At 37.4% G+C, this 25,266-nt stretch overlaps 1 protein-coding gene across 18 annotated transcripts in view; it reads left to right on the top strand.

Moving 5' to 3' along the window:
- HIVEP2 (HIVEP zinc finger 2) overlaps nucleotides 1–25,266 on the top strand; it is a 218,819-nt gene that overhangs the window by 161,449 nt on the left and 32,104 nt on the right. For all 18 annotated transcript variants that reach the window (XM_060419743.1, XM_042253541.2, XM_060419747.1 and 15 more), the window contains one exon: nucleotides 16,113–16,207. The gene's annotated coding sequence lies outside the window, so the exon portion shown is untranslated. The remainder of the gene's footprint in view (nucleotides 1–16,112; nucleotides 16,208–25,266) is intronic.

The raw sequence follows: 25,266 nt of genomic DNA, 5'->3' as shown, positions 1-25,266 counted from the left end.
AAATTTCCTAATTGCTCTCTCCTTGAAGAAAGTATTTCAAATTTATCGCTTTTGATGAGTTACAACTATTTTCTTTGTCCCATGAAGGAAAGGGCTGTGAAACAATTTAGAACGAAATATTTCATTTTCATTTGGGTTCACTTGTGTAGGTCATTTAACTAATGCCCAATAAAAATAAAAATACATATTTCCCATCCAAAATTATTAAGTATAGCTATTTTACATCCTAACCTTATATCTCATGGAAATTAGACCACATCGCAATACAGTCATTTGAACTTTTCTTTGAGATGTTTTTGTCAGAGAAAATAAGCTGACAAGAATACGGAAACCCTCCATTTATAGCAAACCCTTGGTGAGGAGGCACTATTTATAAATATTTTCCATATGATGTACTTGTATTTTTTGGTTCTGAGTACTATGCCTATATTGTTTCTTTTCTCTTACTTTTTTTCTTATGAGTAAAGAGTTCCATTCTCTGTGCCCCTTTCTCCATGAGGAGAAAAGAAAGGAAGATCTGTTTTATGAAACAGGTCGTGGGAGCAGGTAATAAAATAAAGTTTTGCACAGGCTTATTTATTACACTGTTTCTGCCCTCCTGTTCACTCATTTCTAGGTTCTGAAAAATGGATTTTATTGTAACAAATTTGAAGAGAAAGGACCATAATAGTCAAAAGGGTCATGGTCCAAATATAGAAAAGCATCAAGGGTGAGTAGGCCATGTGTCTTCAAGTGCAGAGCCCTGTCATTCTTATAGACGAGGCATCACTGAGCAGATGTACCCACTGAAGGGCTTTTAAGGGTATCAGTGGTCCCTACAATTAAGAACACTGCTGCTGCTGCTGCTGCTGCTGCTGCTAAGTTACTTCAGTTGTGTTCGACTCTGTGCGACCCCATAGATGGCAGCCCACCAGGCTCCCCTGTCCCTGGGATCCTCCAGGCAAGAACACTGGAGTGGGTTGCCATTTCCTTCTCCAATGCATGAAAGTGAAAAGTGAAAGGGAAGTTGCTCAGTCGTGTCCGACTCTTAGTGACCCCATGGACTGCAGCCTACCAGGCTCCTCCATCCATGGGATAAGAACGCTAGCGATGCTGATATTTTCTTTTTTCATGTGTCCCTTCCCATTTACTAAACTAAAGTTTGATGCTTACTGTAGACTGTGCCAGGCACAGATGAAATTATGCCATTTTTAGCTTCTGGGGTGAAGATGTTGCAGGGCCTGCACTAGACAAACAGTAACCCTCCCTCCATGGACACATCTTCCTACTGCAGCCCAGCAGGACTCACATGTCTGAAGCCTTCCTGGCCTTTGCAGGTCCTTGTCGTGGAATCTCACATTGGGTGGATGCTAAAGTGATTTCTCATCAAGGCATACAATGAGTGTAAATTCGTTGCCGGTGGATGTGTACAGAAGGCTTTGGCTTGTCTTTCTTAACCGCATTATTGTATAGAAAGCTTTCTAATGCGTTACTGTGGGCTGACAGAACTTGCTCAGGGCCCTCGGGGAAATAGGAAGTATTAAGGCTATTAAGTATTAAGTTAAGGCTCAAGCCTTTTAATTCCTTCTCTTTTTGTTTCTTTACCAACAAATTTGGTTTGGTCTGTGAGTATCTGGTGGCTCAAACGGTAAGGAATCTGCCCCCAATTGGGAAACCTGGGATCAATCCCTGGGTTGGGAAGATCCCCTGGAGGAGGGAATGGCTACCCGCTCCAGTGTTCTTGTCTGGGAAATCCCATGGCGGGTATTTCCCATGGAGTCGTAGAGAGTCGGACACGACTGAGCGACTAACACACACAAACACACACACACACACACACACACACACACGCACGCACGCACGCACACACACACGCACACAATTTGGTGACTTAGAATTGACATGTCGATTGACATGTCACATCATCTCAATTTTTGGCTCACCAACTGAGTGGTATATAAATAGGGCCAGCACCTTTATGATTCCTGTTTTATCTTATTTTATTATTTTTTTGCAGTACAAATTGACTTATATTCCCATTTTATATATGAGGAAATTCAAGCTCAGAGAAGGTAAGGGAACCACACCCAATGTCAGTCCATGGCAGAGGGGATCTTCAGCCTGTGTCTCCTGCCCATGAATCCCATACATGCTTTCTTTCTTTTTTTTTTTTTTTCCATACATGCTTTCTAAAAACCTTTCTTAAAGCTGGCTTATAGCATCCTCTGTGGTCCATGGAAATAGCCTTATTCTAGGAGAGAGGAAGCCAGGTCACTCCTCACTGATTTGATTGTGTAATCTTGGAGAGATTGCTTTAACAACTACTTAACCTTTCTGAGCCTCTATTTCCACATGCTTTTCTCACATTATAAGGATATTATGAAGATGAAACGATAAGCTGTGAAAAAGAAAATAATACACATACTCAAGGCATTATTAAAACATTTTCTTCTCTATATTGCTAGTTATCAATTAAAAGAAATATTATAATCTACTTGTATACCCATGTTAAAACCAAAGAACAGATGCTGCAATAAAATTAGTTCTGGCACCTAGTCTAAAGGCCCTTAATGAAATCAGAGAAAGCTTGATAAATGAGACAATATGATAAAATATTTAATTTTGTAATCTTTGTCTATCTATTTACTTAATTGTTTTTTGCTTATTTTTCTCTACTTTTGTTTGTTTTAGTGAGAATCTGTGCTAAGGAAGAATCCCTAATAAGATTTCTAAACAAATTATTTTCCCTTCAGTGAAGTATCAGAGAGAATGAAAGTGAGATTCCAAATAACTTTAGTATATGTGAAGTCAGTGAACAGTGTGTGATGAAGACCGTTCGTGGGTCTGCAGATTTTGGCAAACTGCTTTAAAGCTGAAACCAAAGCATATTTTAAAAACTTATTCTAATTTTTTTCAGGGTGACTTATTGCTGGCTGCATTGTTTAAATTGTGTTCCTCAAATCATTTATATAGGTGTGAACAACATATAAATCAAGCTAATATGCCCATATTGGATACTAGTCAATGCTGACTGAAACCCAAAATTATGGATACAAATACACATTCTCCAGCATTTGGATTTATTTGAAAACAAAGAGAAAATTAAATCACATATGCTGGGCTAATCAAATCCTCACTGAAAATGGCTTTGGGATTCTAACTCATTGTTTAGAATTTTAGTAACATTTATGATAGATGATGCTTTTACCTTTAAAGTAGAAGTTGATTTGAAACTTGAAATGCTTTCTGATCAAATGGATTCTAAACTTATTAAAGTACATGTGTTCAAATCTGATTTTATACCCTATGGATGTTCGGCAAATAAAAAACATTCATCCAACCCTTTGAACACTCTGCACAGGATCTGCGTGTAGAATCTGCCAGTGTAAGTTATCTGTGTCCAAGAATATGTCAGATGCATTTACCACGTCTGCTGCTGAGCCTTGACAGTAGCTGGAAATTTGACCATGTCTCAAAGATAATATAATTTGACCATATTATTTCCATATTATTCATATGCAATTTCTTAGAGAAGGAAAAACAATTAATGTTTTTCTTGAGTTGTGTTATATGTACCTTTTCAGTTGTATTTATGAAATCCTTTCTTTTCTTGGAATCAATACAGTTGGAGACTGCAGGAAAGAAAAATATTTGGGGAGTTTCCACATTACTTTTTATGTTCCTGGAACCAGTTATCTTTCAGAGTTGTGCTGCCCAAACACTATTGAAATATACAAATAGATTCAATTTTGGAAACAGTTCCCAGCTACATTTATTATGTCTTCTGTAATAGTCCTCATTATTGAGGTGTGTATGTGTATAAATTAGTGAGTGTGGGCATGAACCAATAGGAAACAAAGGTAGCACTAGTACTTGAAGCTAGAAATGATGGTAATGATCAAAATATATGTGAACAAAGCCTAGATACTTCCTAGAGAAAGGCCCCAAATTTAGATGTTAGCTTTCTAGCAGTCAACCTAAAAAGGGATACTAAATAGCTTACAATGTAATCTATAAAGCCGGTTTTTAGGAAAAATAAAATTCTCCTTGATATTGATACCACATACATATCTCTAATACGTCCTCACTTTAAAAAGACAATTAAATATTGTGAACTGCACAGCTCCCTTTTAATTGCTAAATAAACTGAAATAGACACCTTGCTTTGTCCATAGTAGCATGCAATACATAGTTTTCTTACCATTGAATTGTACCTAAATTTGTTACCTAAACCAAAAACTTGGCATAGAATCATCATCACTTTTCTTTGATAAATTGATTAAAATACTGACAAAAATCATCTCAATCCCTAACAATACCATAAGAAATGAATATTCAGGCCATCAGTAAATATATCCTTCATGTTAATGGGCTGAAGCACAATATGACTATTGCAATATTCTGCTTTAGGTAGTGATATATAGAATTATGAGATTTTATATCATTAGCTATTATATTCTCTTCCTCACAGGATTCCCCCTTAATCTTATTATCTTTCAAAGATCAGTTTATTGAGTACCTACTGTGACAGACACCTGGATACAACAACCTTGATTGGGAGGAATTATTGTTTTCATTTTCTCACAGAAGAAAGAAGTATCAAAAAGGTTAAATAAATTGTCCAATATTATGCAGTTAAAAGATTTAGATCCCTGACCTCCATCTCTTGCCTCTCCAGCTTGGCAGACAGATTCTTTACCACTGCACCTCCTGAGAAGCCCTAGAACTAACGCAGGGGTGTGAATTTCCTGAATTAAAATGCAGTATTCTTTTCATTTGCACATTTTCTCTCTCGTCTTAACATGCTTCAGGTTCTAATCCAGGCCTGATCTTTCTTTTCCCCTGGTTTTCAGTGCTTTTCAATCTACAGGTTTGGCATACGTATACATAGAGTTAGAGCTTGCCAGGTGTCACAGTGGTAAAGAATCCCCCCGGGGTCAGGAAGATCCCCTGGAGAAGGAAATGGCAACCCAGTATTCTTGCCTTAAAAATTACATGGACTGAGGAGCCTAGCGGGCTACAGTCCTTTGACTCGCAAAGAGTCTGACAGGACTGAGCATGCATGCATGATAGAATCAGCATCAGACTTCACAAGTCTTTAGCAATTAAAATGACCACTCCAATCAGTACGGAGGCAGGAGAGAAAGAGTGAGAAATTGGAAAGACCATGTTAAATTAATATTTTATTGTTTACATTTCAGTTAAAGAGATTTAAGCCTAACTCTTACTTACTTTAGTTACTGTATCGAGATGAACTTCTTAACAAAAGATAAGGTGATTGGATGTTTAAAATTATTATTTGGTTAAAAAAATACACATTTCTGTTAACTTTTTTTCTACCTAAACTTTTAAATAACATCTAACTTCTCTGCATCTTGCAACATTTGCAAAAAATTTCTCTTTGTGGTTAGTAGATGAAAAAGTGTCAGAAATTCAAAAACTAACCCTTTTTGAGGTTTTGGAATGCTCAACTTTCTCGAAGTCCACTTAGGTCTGTCACTTAGTCCTGAGGGGTTTCTGTGTCCTCAATTATTGAATATGGTGGTAGACTAACCAAGATCCAATCTGTGCTCTATGTCTGAGAGTTTATGAAGCTCTTTTTTATTCAGTAAGCAAGAAGAGTGCTTTCTCAGGTGCTGGGCACACACATGTGGTATATTCACAGTCATTCATTATTTCATTCGCTTATTCACATTCATTTATTCCTCCATTCACTCAACTGACAAATATCTATTGACTTCCTACTCTGCCAGCTACTGTCCCATGTCCTGTGGGACATTCAAATGACTTTTTAACTTTCAATATATTTCATTGTGGTTGAATATATAGTTAATTCAATAAGGCAAGGAATCTATATCCTAGATATTAACTAATAGTTCAGTCTTTTAAACTCAACATTTCTAAAATCAAAATAGATAAGTTTTCATGTTTATGAAAAGATCTCATGTTTAGTAAGAGATCATGTTTAGTAAAAGATCTCCACAGCTATTCTTTTAAAGAAAAGATTAGACATATATAAAATTTTAAAGATTGTTTTATATCTACTATTCATAGATAATGTCTTAAATAGTTCATCATCTTTAGAGTTTTACTGAAAAATAAAAGAAATTTTAATATTCTATTTGATATAGTATTTAGATATATTTATCCAATACTTTGGCCACCTGATGCAAAGAACTGACTCATTGGAAAAGACCCTGATGCTGGGAAAGATTGAAGGTGGGAGGAGAAGGGGACGACAGAGGATGAGATGGTTGGATGGCATCACCAACTCGATGGACCTGAATTTGAGCAAGCTCCGGAAGTTGGTGATGACAGGGAGGCCTGGCGTGCTGCAGTCCATAGGGTTGTAAAGAGCTGGACACGACTGAGCGACTAAACTGAACTGATCTACTTAGATAAGTTTTGTGTATATTTTGGTGCAAAGTACTCTTTTTAAATAGCCTAATAAGAAACAGTGTTCTTAAGATTGTCTAGTGATTAATTACTCAGGGAAAATAGCTGTTTAAACCCATTAAGCCCCTCAACAGTTTCTAGCTCCTTCATGCCCGTCAGATGACCAGCATTCTACTTTTCTGAGCGAGTTAAGAACATCTTAAGGAAAATTATCAGTTTCTTTTCTATCTAACATGTTAATTTGCTTCATTATTTCTTCTTTTCCTCCAGTCTAATTCAGAAAAGTTGGACTTCCCTGGAGGTGGTTAAGGCTCTGTGTTCCCAGTGCAGGGGACATGGGTTGCATCTCTGATTGGGGAAGATCCTGCATGCTGCTTGGTGCAATCAAATAAAAATAGAATAAATAAATAAAACAAAAGTTTTCATTCTTTCTTCTAAAACTGATCTTTTAATTGATGCTTTTGAGTTCCCTTTTCTTTCCCACTTTTCTAAGAGTTTATTCCCTAATTCTCTTATCACTTTTCTTTTTCCCTTTAGCTTCAAGTCTTCTTTATCTTACAAACTTATCAAAATTGATTCTTTTTCAGGTTACACATTTGTAGTTTGTCCAGGAAGAGATGGAAAGAGATGAAATATGTGTGAACTTTCTACAGTGTCTCTGTGATTGGGGTAGTCTGCTTGGAACTTATGATGTTAGTCACTGTCTACCAGAGTTCCCTTACCATCCCTCAAGACCTTTCCTTCTCAGCCCTCACTTCCATTTGCTCGATGTGCCAAGTGTTCTAGTCAGACCAGCTATTTCTTCAACATCCCCTGATCTTCTCTAGTGCATAATGATGTATACATATTAAATGCCTTTTCTTTGCATCTGTACTTGCCAAATCCTAGCATTCTTTTAAGACCTAAGAGAGTGTTTCCTAATTGCTGCATGCCCAATCAATGTCTTGTTTCTGTACTCCCATAAGACCATTTTATGCCTCTGTAGCTTTTACAACTTGTTTATATGGTTTTCTCATACACTAGACAGCAAGCTCTTTGAAAGAAGGATTCTTGTCTTGTTTATCTTTGAATTCCACATGTGTACATTATTTTGAATTCATACTCAATGTCATTGAAATTGATATCAGTTAATAGATAAATGAGACAATAATATCTAGATTCAAACTTCATATGAAATTTGATTTCCAACAATATTTTATGTCATCACATTGAGGATATATGTGCTTTGGAAAATATATCATATGATTGAGTGAATGAGCCAATAGATGAAATTCTGGAATTATCTGACAGAGTTTGTCTATTAGGATATTATAGGCACCTGCTTGAAACTTGAACATTTTTCTAGCCTTAAATTTTGCAGGTGATGACATATTCCAGGATGAGGCTAAAAATATGAATGCCACCCAGAGATTATCAAAGTGCCAGGGTAGTACCTGAATAACTGCATAGCAGAGGTGATTATAAAGCTTTTCTGGTTACCTCACTTGGATAAGGGATTCCCTGGTGGCTCAGATGCTAAAGAGTCTGCCCGCAATGCTGGAGGCCTGAGTTCGATCCTTGGGTCCAGAAAATCGCCTGGAGAAAGAAATGGCAACCCCACTCCAGTATTCTTGCCTGGAAAATTCCATGGACAGAGGAGCCTGGCAGGCTACAGTCCATAGGATTGCAAAGAGTCACACACCACTGAGCAACTATGCACACTTCACTTGGATAAAGTGTGACTTCCATTTGAACCACTTACCACTGTTGTCCTACCTGGTTGTGCAAACCCTTCTTGATCATATACTTTGTTAAGCTCTGATAATAGCTGGTATTCAGATTATTTGTCATTTCCTAACTTTATGTCTAATTCCAAACTCTTGAGGGTTGTACCCTGTTGTTTATTTTTTTTCTGTTTGCCTCATCAATCCGTGGACAGTGTGGAATCAAGATTTGAGGTTGTGTACCTTCACACTGGCACGTGAGTCCCCATTTCCCCATTGACTGTAAAAATTTTCAAGAGAGACAGAATTGATTATTTCAGCAGCTCAGTTACTAACTGAATAGGGCTCATCTGATTAGATTGTAAGATATGCCATAGGCTTTGCCTTGATTTCTTCTTGAAGGATCTTTATTGTGTGTGGACCTAGGATATGGAGACTGAAAACAGTTTTATTCATTACATCTGAGAATCGGTTGTAGCATGAAATTTTGGAATGCAATTCAAGTTGTCAGCTGTGCTTTCATTACTTTGGGTATTATTTCCATTGATGTGGGAGGCTCTTCCCTAAGAGAGAGATTTTCCTTCAGGCAAGGTCAGCTTGTTTATGCATACTTATGAATATAATGCATATTTTACCACTCTATTTCTCTGTTCTCTTTGTTTACAGAATCCAAAATTAACGTTGGCTTTTCTTTATGCTAATCTTGGCACATCCAGGAGTAAAGGAGATTTAGAGAAAGAGTTATGACCTTATTTAGTTATACCAAAATTGTAACCAAATAGTAAACATAAGTTCTGTAAAAGATGAGACTGGAGAAAACAATACCTTGGAGGTATGACTTTGTTATGTCATACTTCTCATTAGAGTACACTAGTCAAATAGTCCTCCTTTGGCTTTATCCTTCAGGTATTTAGTTAAAGAGTAAATGTTTACAATAACTTGTTAAGCAATAGTTATTTACCTGCCATAATATTATTAAGGGATAGAATAGAGGGAATTGAAAAGAAGAGAAATAAAACTTAAAGTGAGAATATAAATATAAATATGTATCACATATGAGAAAACAAAAAAAAATTCAGTTAATACAGAACATCTAATTGGCCATGCCCTTTTGCAAAAACAAAGCAGCAAAGAGCATTCTGCAAGCGAAGTAGTACCTGTGAAGGTGGGGTCCTGTATTTCCATAGGCTCTGTTAGTGAAATTTCAGTTTTATGAACCAAAGGGCTTACCTCTATTAACTGTCAATTAATGAGCTGTTCTTGCTTTGGGATAAAAATTGATAAACAGTCTAATGAAGCATTGGTTTTTAGCTACTGTAATTTTCTGTTCATTTGACTTATTAACTTTAAGGTTGGGTAGTAAATGTCATTGCTCATTCTAAGTTCAATATTATTTATTCCTCATTTTTGTTCCTTTTTTCATTTAATCAGTTTCTGCAGTGGGGTCAGGTTAATAAACTTGTAATAAGATAGTAATATGAATAGTGGAAAATAGTTGACTTGAATGGTTGAAGACCTAAGCTATATATAGTCCAGGTCATCCTAATGACCTATGAGTCCTTAAGCAAGTATCTTAACTTCTCTGGTTCTCAGCTTTTTTTCCCCTGTTATTTGGCTGAGAGACTCGATGATTTCTAAAATCTTTCATATTACTAAATACTCCCTATATGATTTAGAATAAGCTCAACAAATAATGGTGATAGAAGTGAATGGTTATGTATTTGCTCCTAAAATAAGTTAGTCTGATGTCAAATATGTGGTCAAGAAAAAAGAAAAATCTCAGTTACAACCCTGATCTTGGAAAACTTGACATGTGTTGAAGAATACATGCGGGGGAGAAGTTTGCGTTGCCAACACCAGACAGTCATAGCCCAGATGCAGAGTCAGGACCAGAGAACAGTATACTATCCTGAATCATCAAAGAAAGATTAAATTATGTTCAGGAGACTGTAATTAACTCAGGGAGAAGGCTAATGTACTTTGGAAAATAACCATTAGCAGATGTTAAAACAAAAATTATTTCTCTGTGGTCTTTACCTAACCATAAGATTGTATTAACTAGAACATTTACCTTATTCCCTAAGCTTCCCCACTAACCAGACTTTCATCACAGTAAAATAAAATAGATGAAACTAGAGAGAAACAGGAATGATAGAGCCTTATGTTTTTATTTAATTTGATTATTTATCTCTAAATCTAACACTGGAAACTGCAAGTTTTTGTATGCTAGCCTACATACATGCTCAGTTGTGTCCAACTCTTTGTGATCCCAGGGACTGTAGCCTACCACGCACCTCTGTTCATGGGATTCTCCAGGCAGAAATACTGGACTGGGTTGTCATTTCCTTCTCCAAGGGATCTTCCCAACTGAGGGACTGAATCCACATCTGTTGAGTCTCCTGCATTGACAGGCAGATTCTTCCCCTGAGGCCTCTGGGAAGTCCCATATTACTGTGTGTGTGTGTCTCTGTGTGTGTGTCTCTGTGTGTGTCTGTGTGTATGCGTGTTTAGTTGCTCGGTCATGTCGGACTCTTTTCCACCCCATGAACTGTAGCCCACCAGGCTTCTCTGTCCATGGGATTTCCCAGGCAAGAATGCTGGAGTGGGTTGCCATTCTATTCTCTGGGGGATCTTTCTGGCCCAGGGATTGAACCTGGGTCTCCTGCATTGCAGGCAGATTCTTTACTGACTGAGCCACCAGTGAAGCCCATTAGCACGTATAGTTTTCTTTAAAGACTTAGTATCATTGTGTCTCTCAAGCCTTTTGTGCTTGTCTTGATAGGACTGGCCATTTCCTCGTTTGTGCTGTGCCCAGTACTGTGCTTATATTTTTGTCAAAGCACCTAAAACACTTTGCAGCACTTATTTGTTCACAAATGTTTCCCTTCTAGGCTCTGTAGAGTTTGCTTTTTCATTTATGTATTTTGTAAACTTAGCTCATTTTCTGATGAGTATAGACGTTCTCAGTTCAGTTCAGTTGATCAGTCATGTCCGACTCTTTGCGACCCCATGAATCACAGCACGCCAGGCCTCCCTGTCCATCACCATCTCCCGGAGTTCACTCAGACTCACGTTCATCGAGTCCATGATGCCATCCAGCCATCTCATCCTCTGTTGTCCCCTTCTCCTCCTGCCCCCAATCCTTCCCAGCATCAGAGTCTTTTCCAGTGAGTCAACTCTTCGCATGAGGTGGCCAAAGTACTGGAGTTTCAGCTTTAGCATCATTCCTTCCAAAAGAAATCCCAGGGCTGATCTCCTTCAGAATGGACTTGTTGGATCTCCTTGCAGTCCAAGGGACTCTCAAGAGTCTTCTCCAACACCACAGTTCAAAAGCATCAATTCTTTGGTACTCAGCCTTCTTCACAGTCCAACTCTCACATCCATACATGACCACAGGAAAAACCAAATGTCTAACAGTGTCACAAAAATAGTCCAGAAACCCTAATTAAGGAGGCTTAAGTTATAATCATTAATTCACAGGTACTTATTCTTCTGTGTTTTTATTAGTTCTAATTCACATAATGCTTTTGTTTTGTATCTTTCCTGTGCTCCAGCACTGACAACCTGCTGAGAAGTGGTACTCTCAGATCATTTTCGCCAGCAGTTTCCATAACCAGCCCCCTAAACACAGTGGCAGAGTAATCGAATTTTTACTGTTTGTCCCTTCCTCCTTTTGTGAAAACTCCCCTTTTCCAGACACTTTTCACTTTTCAAAGCCTTCCATGTAGTTGTCCCAGCAGTGAATTGTCCCCTGCTCCCAAATTAGCATTCTTTCCTGTTTCTACTCTTTATCCCTTTTTCGTCTTTACATTCTGAACCCAGTTCCAACCTTTAGCTTCGTACCATAACTGTTTCTAAAAATATGAGCTTATAATCAGACTTATCTGTGTGTGTGTATCTTCCCAGCCTTTAACTATCTTCTCTACCACCTCCCAGGTACCTCTTATTTTGCCCCTCTAGACATTCCAAATGGAACAGTGGCCCCATTCAAAGTTCTTTTTTGTAGCAAGGAGAAGATGCTTCTTCTGGTACACTTTTGGTACACTCTGATAAAGTATTTAAGCATATTTATCTTTCAGTACTCTCCTCCCATCTTTGCCTACTACTTTTGAATCTCTTCTACTTCCTTCTATAAAATAAAAGAGGTATGTATCTCTTTTCTACTACTGAATATATGAAGAGTGATAGTCCTTCTTTTAAACATTTCTTTTAACCAAGCAATATAAGGATCATATCTTGTTCCCAGGTCCTATTTGCCACTTCTTCCATAGAGTTGAAGCACATAATAATTGTTTTTAATTGTGGCAGCTCTCATCTAAAGTGTAACTGGTATATTTTATTGGCTCTTCTACTAAAATTATGATCTAGTCTGTATGTGTTTAACCTCAGAAAAAAGGTTGATTTGCATCAGAAGTTTCCCAATGAAATGCTAACCATAGTAAACTATTAATCCATAACTTGTCTTAAAATAATTTGGAAGAATAGAAAAATGAAATACTAAAGAATCTTACCAGCAATGGACATTTTAGATACGTCTCCGTGTCTGTCTATCTGTCTATTAATACCTGCCTACCTATCTAATCATAGCTCAACATGACCCTCACTTAGCTTAGTAATAATAACCTGTAAGCTTCCAAGAATAAAGATCTAATGTCAAGGAAGATTTTTTTAGAAACCACTGGATTAGAAACAATAATGTTCAAATTTTCCAAGTGTTTGTTACAAGTAGGCGACGGAGGTTTGGAAAATATTTTTAAGGAACTCTTCTGTAAGCCTATAAACGACGAAAAATCAGTCTTTACTTTGTTAGTAAAGTGAAAGATAATTTTGCCTCATATTTAGGAAGGACTTTTAAATAACTTGGGGATATTTAACAAGATCTGTGAACACAATTTTCTGAAAAGTTGTTAGTTTTATTGGATATTAATGTTTCATTGCAGAGTGGTTTCTTATGAATCCAATAACCTAGAAGTAAAGCTTAAAAAATGAAAAGTCTCTCTTTACTTTATTCCATTGTTTAAAAACTATACTGTATGAACTGCTGATTTCTAGGAAATACAAGCGTAAGTTGTAATACTACATTCTCAGGAGCTGTTTGAGGAAATGTTTTTCTTTTATTTCAAAGAAGATACTGAGGCACAAAAACTCAATTAAAATTAAGGCAAAAACAAATTTCTGAGATGGTTATCTCTATGTCTCTATTTTAATAGTAACAACAATTGCCTCCCTTGTAGAGGCCATTACAGATTCCAATTGAAACAAAACGATTTGCACAAAATCTCCAAACTTGGTGTCCTATCTTTCATGTTATTATCATTTAGATCTTTGCTTTAAAATCACACTAATTACTTGGAAGTTTCTGTGAGGTAAAATAGCAGTACAATTTATGACCACTGCTTTTTGTTCCTCAAGGGCAAACCAATCATTGAAGAGGTCATGTGTAGCAGTTTCATACGATAGAAACAATTTTCAAACCCTCTTAATGAGTGAAAAAAGCAATCTTCTATCATCTAACATTCCAGTTATATGTGCATATCATGAGACGACTGTTTCCTATTTCCCGTGGTCATAGTCCTGGCGAGTCAGACTGGAAAAGCAGGGTCAGAACTGGGAACACTGCCCCTGACACATCTTGTCTGGAGGACTCACATGCTCCCTTTTGCCTGTGGAAGCTATTGGTGGGAATGACGCTTTCTGGGTTAGGGGATGGTTGGGTGCTTGTGTGCAGCTGCCAGATAGCTGGAAGGAGTGGGTGTCAGTGCCAGCGTTCTGAGGCTGAAGTTCTCCTTTTGTCTTTTAACTTTTAGTTCAGTGGCCATGGGGTCGCCAATCTCAGGTAGTCCCTGGATACCACAAGTTGTTGTTTCCTGTAAATAGCTGTATCTGTAGAATCTTGGCCTATTTCTGTCTTGGGTGAGTTCGTCTCAGGGTGTGAATAGCTCAGTGATTTATTATTTTTTATCTGAGATGCCATGCTTTAGCTCAGGTCATATTGCCAGTGTACAATTTTGTTTTTTTTAGCACTTGAACTTGATTTTCTTTTCAAAAGAGGTGCTCTTTGGTTTGTTAATATGGATATGGTTTAAATATATAAATATATATGTATAATTATAGAAGCTATAATATTGTTGTTGTTCAGTTGCTAAGTCGTGTCCAAATTTTTGTGACTTGATGAACTGCAGCACGCCAGGCTACCCTGTCCTTCACTATCTCCTGGAGTTTGCTCAAACTCTTGTCCATTGAGTCGATGATGCCAGCCAACCATCTCATTCTCTGTTGTCCCCTTCTCCTCCTGTCTTCAATCTTTTCCAGCTTCAGGGTCTTTTCCAATGAGTCGGCTCTTCGCATCAGGCAGTCAAAGTACTGGAGCTTCAGCTTCAGCATCAGTCCTTCCAATGAATATTCAGGGTTGATTTCCTTTAGGATTGACTGGTTTGATCTCCTTGCTGTCCAAGGGACTCTCAAGAGCCTTCTTCAACACCACAGTTATACACATATAAGATTATACCTTATATATATATACTATACATAATAAATATACTATAATTTAATATGAAGAAAGTGAAAGTGTTAGTTCCTCAGCAGTGTCTGACTCCTTGTGATCCCATGGACTGTAGTGCACCAGGCTCCTCTGTCCATGGAATTCTCCAAGCAAGAATACTGGAGTGGGTAGCCATCCCCTTCTTCAAGGGCTCTCCCAACCCAGGGATTAACCAGATCTCCCATATTGCAAGCAGATTCTTTACCTTCCAAGCCAGTAGGGAAGCCTTATTTTATATGTATATATACATATACATACATAGATATCTTTAAGGACCCCATCGCTATTCCCTCAGTGTTTAATCAGTCATGCTCTTTGGCTTTGATGAAGCTTTCAATTTTGAGAATGGTGGAGCTTGTCAAGAGTCATTTAAGTGCCCGAAAATAGTTGATTTGAGGCAAGAACAAAGTTTAGAAAGAAAATAAATCTAGCATTCGCTTAATAATTTGCCCTTTGCAGCAACAGAATCTTATCTGACCACCCACATTCATCTGGCTGCTGACGTGGTTCTTGCTTCAATTGCAGAAGCTATTTTTGCACCTTTTGTGTCTTTTGAGGAACCGAGTGGGCCTCCATGCTTATAATGATTCATGTTGCAAAGTGCACAGGGTGTCCTGAAGTGATATGCAAAGAGGAGGAGAGAAAATTAAAGCTAACTGCTTCCTTTAAGCATTTTGAACAGTCACATGAAATGGTACTGGATTAAGGCACATTTTAACTCTCATGTCTTGATGCTTTAGTCCTTTCTATGAGATACCTTGTCTAGAAGAAAGAGCAATGTTTTTAAAAATGAACAAATAAACAATGGATATCTATAGATATGTAGTACCTATTTATATGGGCCTTTTATACTGGGAGATAAACCATCTAAAGATGGTGACTGATTAATCTATTTGGATTGTGTACTTTGACTGATCTTCTATGCATTTTTTTTGGATCAGGCTTGAATAAATTAATCCTAAGTATGAGAAAGTTCCTTTCTTCATTACTTTCCAGAGTTTGTTATGTCTCAGGATTTAACTTTGGTTGGTTTTGGCTTCCTATTTCAGAAATTAATTTTAGCATGGAACATAACATTGCTGAAATAAACTATAGAAAAGAATTTTCTAGGAGGTTATCTGAGTCTTCATCCTGGGGAGTTTAGTTGCTGATGCACCAAAAGAAGTTTAGTGGGAATCAGCTTTGAGTTAGATTTGTATCATGGATTGCAGTGGCATAATTTCTAGTTCCAATACATTGATTTAACACTAGCATTATTTTCCACGTTGCTTCCATGTTTACTGTAACAGATAATTCTCTTTTAATGCAAGAACTTATTCAAAAGATGTAAAGTATGTGAAAAGACAGGAAATTTTTTCTTGAAAGAAAAAAAGTCTTGAAGGATCCAGTTCCAAATTTTCTTTTCTCAAGGAGAGCATTTCTGTGAGTAGTGTGTCGGTTAAATTCACTACAAGGTTCATCATTTTAAAAAAATCTTATTGTTTATTTTTTAGATTCCCAGAAGTTGTGCATGTGTTCCTGTGGAGGGAGTTGGCATCGTCGAAAGCAAAGACGGCTGTGATGCACTTTTTTGATATGAGGATAACAGGTTAATAGCTGACATTTATTATTTTATTCTATGATTTTTACATTTAACTTTTTTAACTTACTGTGCACCCACCCGTATGTGAATTGACTGTCATCCAGTTTGGGAAGAAACAATGTATATGCTATTTAGCGAGTGAAGGTTTTGTTTTGTTTTTCATAATAGCCCAGTTTTAATTATAATTTGCTTAATTGAAGCAGCTTCATTTAAGAGAATTTGTTTCTGGCAGAGTTTATTTTCATAAAAAATGCTGTATAGTAAAACCTAATAACTTTTGTTACAGAATGTTAAAACATTCCACCAGGAGAGCAAAATCACAATTGTAAAAAATTTGCAAAAAAGCTTATGACAAAATATTAAAATGAGTAAGCTGTAGTCATAAGTCATAAAAACTTTGGACAGATATGCAAACTGTACAACTATCTGCAGTCATTGTAACCAACATGCAAAAAATATAGTTTAGTTTTCCATTAGGTTTGAAATGCCAAGTTAAATTTTAATGTATGTCAAACTAGACGGTGATCATCACAATCTCTTTACTTTTTCTCCAGAAGTTCTCTTAATTGCTTGGCAAGGTTTTATATAGTATATGAGTACCTTCCTCATATTGGCTACTTGCTCCTTTTAGGGAGAACTAAGGTTGTGATGGGAATTTTGACTAATAAAAGAAGCATTTATAATGAATTTGGCTCTCAGAAAGGTGCCTTTTTTTAATCATCCTGTGGAAATAAGTCTGTATTCAGCTGGACTCTGGCACTGCTCATGGTTTTTCGGTAGATCCTTTTTTCCTTCATCCGGTACTCATAGGTGGTAGTGACTTGTGGGTCCGTCCGTGTTAAAGCAGCAGTGCTCTGAGATGCTCATGTATTTCTTAAAATATTTTGCAGTCGATCTTTGACATTTTGAAAACAAATACATGGAAATGGCCTCTAAATTTTTGTCCAGTAATTATTATCAGAAGACATCTGTTTTATTTACAAGTGTAATTCCACCAATGTCTCAAAAAAGACCAAGTCACCATTTTAGTTTTAAAAAAATGTTCTATTATTAAGACATTGGAAGTAGAGAAGTAGTGTTTATTACCTGTCATTTTATACCATTATTATTTAGGATGTTATTATTTAATGCTCACTTGACTTTTGCCACCACTCAAGTAATGATTAATTTCCTGAGGTAAAGTTTTTTTCTAAGATAGTGTTTTTCTAAGCAAAAGATCCCAGATTGACAGCCCGGGGTACTGTAGGCCTTTATTCATCTACAGAGCTGGGCTGCCCGGCTGCCAATCCCACCCAGCTGTTATCCTGAAGAGACCTCTGTGGAGGTCTGCACGGGAGGCTGTTTCTGTGCCTTTCCTCTCAGGGCCTGTCTGAGGAAATTGTTTAACTGAGTGCCAGATTTATTTGAGTGGGACTGAAGCATGGTCAAAGGAGTGGGCACACTTTTAGAAAAATGGCAACTCTTCCAAGTAATATCATTTTCTTTTCTTTTGCTCAATTACTTTAGTTCTGTTGCCACTGAAACAGCATGCAGAAGGTAGTGTCTTTTTCAGTATTACTCCACTCAGAAAAATGCACGGAGCCTGCAAGACAATGCCTGTCTTTCTTTACCAACCGAAGGACTCCTGTGGGCTAGGGCACCATCCGCAGGAAACCCCAAAGTCATATCATCCTGCAAATTATCCTACTCCTTTCAGGGCACTCAAAGGCAGGAGGGAAAAATTTCAATGTGAATGTGAAGCTGTGCTTGGAATACTGTTCCTTTGTTGGCAGTGGGTGCCAAAAGTGAATTTGCGTGGGTTTGGTTACCATAAAAAGAAACCTCAGAGAATGAAATGATAACCAGCTATTTTCTTTCCATGTGAGGATTGCTCTAATATTGCATTTTTAACACATCAATTGATTGGGAAAATTGGAGATATACTTTTAACACATAATTAGAGAATTTGAAAAATGAAATCAATCTATACATCATTGAGAAGTAATGTAGCTATAATTAACTATATTACTACTGATCTTCATAGCTCCAAGTAGATCTCTGTTGAGAAAATTATACTGAAATTACAGATGTATACAAGATACAGACACATTTGATGGTTTATAATAATATTCTGAGATACAAAGAAGGTATTTCTCTATCTTATAAGAATTTTCATACATTTAATTAATACAACACAAGCTCAAGAATTTCTACCATTGTTGGTAGAGTTAGATGGCTAAGTAAAAGTATCCTTTAAAAGTATCACCAAAAAAAGACAAATGTCATTATTAAACTTCGAAAGCCTTATGGATGTTCAAGTGAATTTATTTTCCTAAGTGCAAGTTCAGGAGAGCAGCAAAGAGACTTTGAACTCCAGAAAGACATGCTGTACATGCCCAGGAATAGATCTGTGGTGCAAACCATTTGCATTGCAGAATTTTTTCAGTCTCCAAGATAAAGCAACCAAAGACAAGAGATTAACAAAAAGAGTACAAATGGTTTATGAATAGGATCAGTAAATTCCCAAAGGATCTGTCACTCCTGTTTCCTCCCATCTACCTTTCTATGTGCCTCAGAAACTCCAAGAAGGAAAGTGGTCTTATGGATAGCAGTTAGTTGAAGGCTGTCCAAGGATGGGTAAGAGAGTTATATCCTCAGATATGTTTAAAATCTCATGTGAAATAGGAGTGATTTCCAGTTCCCTAATAATAGTCTAATTACACAAAATTGTGTAATAGTCCCTAATAAGCCTGTCACTGAAGTGAAAAGTTAGACATTATAGTTCAAAGGAATGTAGACCAGAAGAGGTTCCAAGTCCTACTGGGATCTTCAGTTCAGGCGGAAGGACAGAACTTCTTCTTGGACCGAAGTTGGGAGGATGATACTAGGTTTATCTAATTTATAATAAAATGGTAAGACATCGTAGGTGGGTTTACCTTAGAAATTTAAAAGGAGGAGGTTTTCCTGACTGATTCAGGGAAGTCTGGTGGCTCGTGGTAAAGAATCTGCCTGCGGTGCCAGAGACCCAGGTTCGATCCCTGGGGGAAGATCCCCTGGAGTAGGACATGGCAACCCACTCCAGTATTTGTGCCTGGAGAATTCTGTGGACAGAGGAGCCTTGTGGGCTATAGCCCATGGGTCACAAAGAGTCAGACATGACTGAGCAACTAACAACACTTTCCTGACTGAAGCTATTTACATAATTGAGTCAATGTGTTTCTTACTGGGATCAAAATTGTGATTTTTAAAACATTTTCTGGATAATAAATGCTATTGGAATATAGGATGTTCTTCTATTAGTATCAGCAAGATTGTTTTTTAAAAATAAAAAGTAGGTGTGACTTTTTCTGATTTGCCCTTTAAAATTTAAACCTATTGACAAATAACTATTCCAGATAATTTTTTTCTGACCGTTAATGTATTATTTCTGATCTACTTTTGAATTTTGTGTAAATCACTTTTCTTCATCTTCTGGTCTGTTCTTTAATAGCATAATATTATTACCTTTCCTTGAATTTTATTTGGTGCTTTTATTTTTATATGTCCTTAGTGGATAAGAATTGTATATGTCTGGTTTAGGGTTTAATAAATGTAATTCTTTACTGTAAACCACAAAAATTAAATCTGATTTTAAAAGTTATTGCCTCATTGCTACATGAAAACACTATATTGTATTTAATTATTAAATATAGTATCCCAGTCCTGTTTTTCATAAAATTTTATGTATGTGTTTAACTTGCAGTCCATGTTTTAAGCAAAATTATATATTCTATGAAAACTGAGAAATGGCAAGTGACCATATGCCTAATTTTCACTTGTGAGGTTCTTATTAATACTTTCTTAAAAGTAATGCTTTTCAAGGAACAAAGTAAAACAGTTGTATGTCATGAGACTTAATCATGGTCTCACAAGGGGCTGTCTTCATTAATACTTCAATATACAGATTTTAACATTGTTTAAATTGTGGATTTGTTTGAGATCCATACAGAACTCATATATTCTCTCAGGACTATGAAAAATTCAAGCATTGGAAGTATCAGAGTCAAGTGAAAATAAGAAAGCATTATTGCAGATGTATTTTTTCTGTTATATTCAGTTGCTAAGTTGTGTCTGACTCTTTTTTCGACCCCATGGACTGCGTCTGGTGGCTCCTCTGTACATGGGATTTCCCAGGCAAGAATACTGGAGTAGGTTACCATTTCCTTCTCCAGAGGATCTTCCTCTCCCAGGGGTCAAACCCGCATCTCCTGTATTGGCAGACAGATTCTTTACCACTGAGCCACCAGGGAAGCCCATGTTTTATTTTACATTGTAATAAAACTTAACAGTTGAGCTGGGAGTAGGGGATGCCGGTTGGGAAGGTGAGACCCCTTATGCTTGGCAGTCAGCCAAACGTGGATTTGATTCTGGTTCTGATCCTAAGTATGGAAGACAGTCTTAACCATTGGGCCACTGGTGGAGTCCCCACAAGGACTTCTTGATTACAGATATCTTGCTTCAGATACATGGGGGCTTCTGATTTCTCACCCAAAAGACTTATTTATTCCATGTTTTTCCCCCTTTTCCAAGTGTACTTATTATCATCACAGTAGCGTTCTATATTAGGGAGCAAATTGGTCATGGAAATAAAATCAGTATTTGAGTTTTAGTTTGGGAAATTACAGTACATTTACACAGTGGCATCTTTTTTAACAAATATTTTATTTAAAATGTGAATATCCATGAGTACATGCCAAATCACTTCAGTAGTGTCTGACTCTGTGACCCCCATGGACTGTAGCCACCAGGCCTCTCTGTCCATGGACATTCTCTGGGCAACAACACCGGAGTGGGTTGCTAAGCCCTCCTCCAGAGGATCTTCCCAAATCAGGAATTGAACCCGAGTCTCTTACGTCTCCTGCATTGGACATACTCATGGTAAAAAAAAAAAAAAGAAAAGAAAAGAAAAGAAAAGAAAAGAAACAAAGAAAAATAAAGATTACCAGAAGTCATAAGGTTAAAGGTAGAAATCCCTTCCTTTGTCCCTTCTTTTGACTCCCTGGCTCCATTTCTGTGATTTAACTAATGTAAAAGCTGTTTGGCATCCTTACAGAAATTTTCTGTTTATTGCCTGTTTCTCTTTTATACAAATGGGATTATAAAATATATTCTAGGGCACGATAAACTATTTTACATCCAATGTTACTACCTTCTGGATGAGCTTTTATATTAGTACTTATAGATACACTTAATTTTCTTTAAGTGGCTGAGTCTTACAACTGAGCCTTAATTGACCTAAGTAATCCTTGTACATACATCTTTGTGCTCTTGTGTACATCTGTATGGATACATTTCAAGACATGGAATTCCTGGACCAAAGAATATGAGCTTTCTTACTATGATAAACACTGCTATATTGCCTATTAAGGAAACACATCAGATATCATTGTAATTGATACAATTGAAGTTCTCAGAATTCTATGTGTACTACATTGGCCATTCCCTTATGGAAACTGAGTATTCACTTAATATCTTACAGTTTCTAAGTTATCAAGTTTTCTGGAGCCATTCATAGTCATCTGGAAGACTTTTTCACCTTGCTGTCATGCAAATTTCCTAAAAAAGATATTTATTTAAAAAATTTTTAAATCTACAGGTTAAATTTAAAAAACCCACTCTTCTCAACTTTTTAATATCTAAGGAATTAAAGCCACGCCTTTCTGTCAAAAGTCTAAGATGTTTTACTTATATTTTAGAAAGTATGACTGAAGTTTAAAAAATGTTTTTCTCCTTGAGTTATTCTTAGGCATAGTGGCAATCAATATTATGTTTACTACTTTACTGCTTTCTAAAGCAGTTACTTGCTGTATTTTTTAGAGCACATAATATGGTGGTGGTTGCTGTTCAGTCGCTCAGTCGTGTCCAACTCTTTGTGACCCCATGGACTGCACCACACCAGGTTTCCGTGTCCTTCAGCATCACCCAGAGTTTGCTCAGACTCGTGTCCATTGAGGTGGTGATGCTATTCAACCATCTCATCCCGTCATTCCCTTTTCCTCCTGCCTTCAGTCTTTCCCAGCATCAGAGTCTTTTCCAGTGAGTCGGCCCTTCCCATCAGATGGCAAGAGTATTGGAGCTTCAGCTTCAGCATCAGTCCTTCCAGTGATTTTTCATTCAGGGTTGATTTCCTTTAGGATTGACTGGTTTGATTTTCTTCCTTTCCAAGGGATTCTCAAGAGTCTTCTCCAACACCACAGTTCAAAGGCATTAATTCTTCCGTGCTCAGCCTTCTTTATGGTCCAACTCTCACAATCAGTACATGACTACAGGGAAAACCATAGCTTTGACTATACAGACTTTTGTCAGCAAAGTAATGTCTCTGCTTTTTAATATGCTGACTAGGTTTGTCATAGCCTTTCTTCCAAGGAGCAAGCATCTTTTAATTTCATGGCTGCAGTCATGCATTGATTTTGGAGCCCAAGAAAATAAAGTTTGTCAGTATTTCCATTGTTTCCCCATCTGTCTGCCACGAAGTGATAAGACCAGATGCCATGATCTTAGTTTTTTGAATGTTGAGTTTTAAGCCAACTTTTTTACTCTCCTCTTTCACTTTCGTCAAGAAGCTCTTTAGTTTCCCTTCACTTTCTGCCGTAAGGGTGGTGTCATCTGCATATCTGAGGTTATTGATATTTCTCCTGGCAATCTTGATTCAAGCTTGTGCTTCAGACAGCCTGGCATTTCATATGATGTACTCTGCATATAAGTTAAATAAACAGGATGATAATATACAGTCTTGATATACTCTGTTCCCAATTTGGAACCAGTCTGTTGTTCCATGTCAGGTTCCTACTGTTGCTTCTTGAGCTGCATACAGGAGGCAGGTAAGGTGGTCTGGTATTCCCATCTCTTAAAAAATTTTCCACAGTTTGGGGACTTCCCTGCTGGTCCTGTGGTTAAGACTCTCAGCTCCCAATGCAGGGGGCCCAGGTTCGATCCTTGGTCAGGGAACTAGATCCCACATGCTGCAACTAAGACCTGGTGCAGCCAAATAAATGAATAAATATTAAAAAAATTTTTTTCCACAGTTTGTTGTGATCCATACAGTCAAAGGAATAAGTGTAGTAAATGAAGCAGAAGTAGATGTTTTTCTGGAACTCTCTTGCTTTTTTTTATGACCCAACAGATGTTGGCAATTTGATCTCTGCTTCCTCTGCCTTTTTTAAATCCAGCTTGTACATCTGGAAATTCTCAGTTCATGTACTGTTGAGGCCTAGCTTGGAGGATTTTGAGCATGACCTTGCTAGCATGTGAAATGAGTGCAGTTGTGTGGTAGTTTGAACATTTTTTGGCATTGTGTTTCTTTGGGATTGGAATGAAAACAGCTTTTCCAGTCCTGTGACCACTGCTGAGTTTTCCAAATTTGCTGGCATATCGAGTGCAGCATTTTCATAGCATCATCATTTAGGACTTGAAATAGCTCAGCTGGAATTCCATCACTAGCTTTGTTCACAGTGATGCTTCCTAAGGCCCACTTGACTTTGCACTCCAAAATGTCTGGCCCTAGGTGAGTAATCACACCATTGTGGTTATCTGGGTCATTAAGATATTTTTTATATAGTTCTTCTGTGTATTCTTACCACCTCTTCTTAATATCTTCTGCTTCTGTTAGATCTGTACCATTTCTGTCTGCTATTATGTCCATCTTTGCATGAAATATTCCCTTAGTATCTCTGATTTTCTTGAAGAGAAAATCTAGTCTTTCCCATTTTATTGTTTTCTTCTATTTCTTTGCATTGATCACTTAGGAAGGCTTTCTTATCTCCCCTTACTATTTGGAACTCTGCATTCAGATGGGTATATCTTTCCTTTTCTCCTTTGCCTTTCACTTCTCTTCCTTTCTCAGCTATTTGTAAGGTCTCCTCAGACAACCATTTTGCCTTTTTAGCATTTCTTTTTCCTGGGGATGGTTTTGATTATCATCTCCTGTACAATGTTTTGAACCTCCATCCATAGTTCTTCAGGCACTCTGTTGATCAGATCTAATCCCTTGAATCTGTTTGGCACTTTCACTGTATAATTGTAAGGGATTTGATTTAGGTCACACTTGAATGACTTAGTGGTTTTCTCTACTTTCTTCAATTAAGTCTGCATTTTGCAATAAGGAGTTCATGATCTGAGCCACAGTAAGCTCCCAGTCTTGTTTTTGCTAACTGTATAGAGCTTCTTCATCTTCAACTGTAAAGAATATAATCAGTCTGATATCGGTATTGACCATCTGATGATGTTAGTGTGTAAAGTTGTCTCTTGTGTTGTTGCAAGAGGATGTTTGCTATGACCAATGTGTTCTTTTGGCAAAACTCTGTTAGCCTTTGCCCTGCTTCATTTTTGTACTCCAAGGCCAAACTTGCCTTACTCCAGGCATCTCTTGATTTCCTACTTTTGCATTCCAGTCCACTATGATGAAAAAGACATTTTGGTTTTTTTTTTTTTGGTGTTAATTGTAGAAGGTCTTATAGAACCTTCAAGAAGGTTGAATGGTCTTCATAGAACCATTTAACTTCAGCTTCTTTGGCGTTAGTGGTTGGGCATAGACTTCGATTACTATGATATCAAATGGTTTACCTTGGAAATGAACCAAGATCATTCTTTCATTTTAAGACTGCAGAGACATTACTTTGCCAAGAAAGGTCCATCTAGTCAAAGCTATGGTTTTTCCAGTAGTAGTATGGATATGAGAGTTGGACTCTAAAGAAAGCTGAGTGCTGAAGAATTGATGGTTTTGAACTGTGGTGTTGGAGAAGACTCTTGAGAGTCCCTTGGACTGCAAGGAGATCCAACCAGTCCATCCTAAAGGAAATCAGTCCTGAATATTCACTGGAAAGACTGATGCTGAAGCTGAAACTCCAATGCTTTGGCCACCTGATGCGAAGAATTAACTCATTTGAAAAGACCCTGATGCTGGGAAAGATGGCTGGATGGCATCACCGACTTGATGGACATGAGTTTGAGTAAACTCTGGGAGTTGGCGATGGACAGGGAGGCCTGGCATGCTGCAGTACATAGTGTCACGGAGGGTCGAAAATGACTGAGCAACTGAACTGAACTGC

This window comes from Ovis aries, chromosome 8, assembly GCF_016772045.2.
Source record: "Ovis aries strain OAR_USU_Benz2616 breed Rambouillet chromosome 8, ARS-UI_Ramb_v3.0, whole genome shotgun sequence".
Taxonomy (NCBI): Eukaryota; Metazoa; Chordata; class Mammalia; order Artiodactyla; family Bovidae; genus Ovis; species Ovis aries.
Note: the sequence above shows the minus strand (reverse complement) of the source record. Positions and strands in the feature narration are given on the sequence as shown.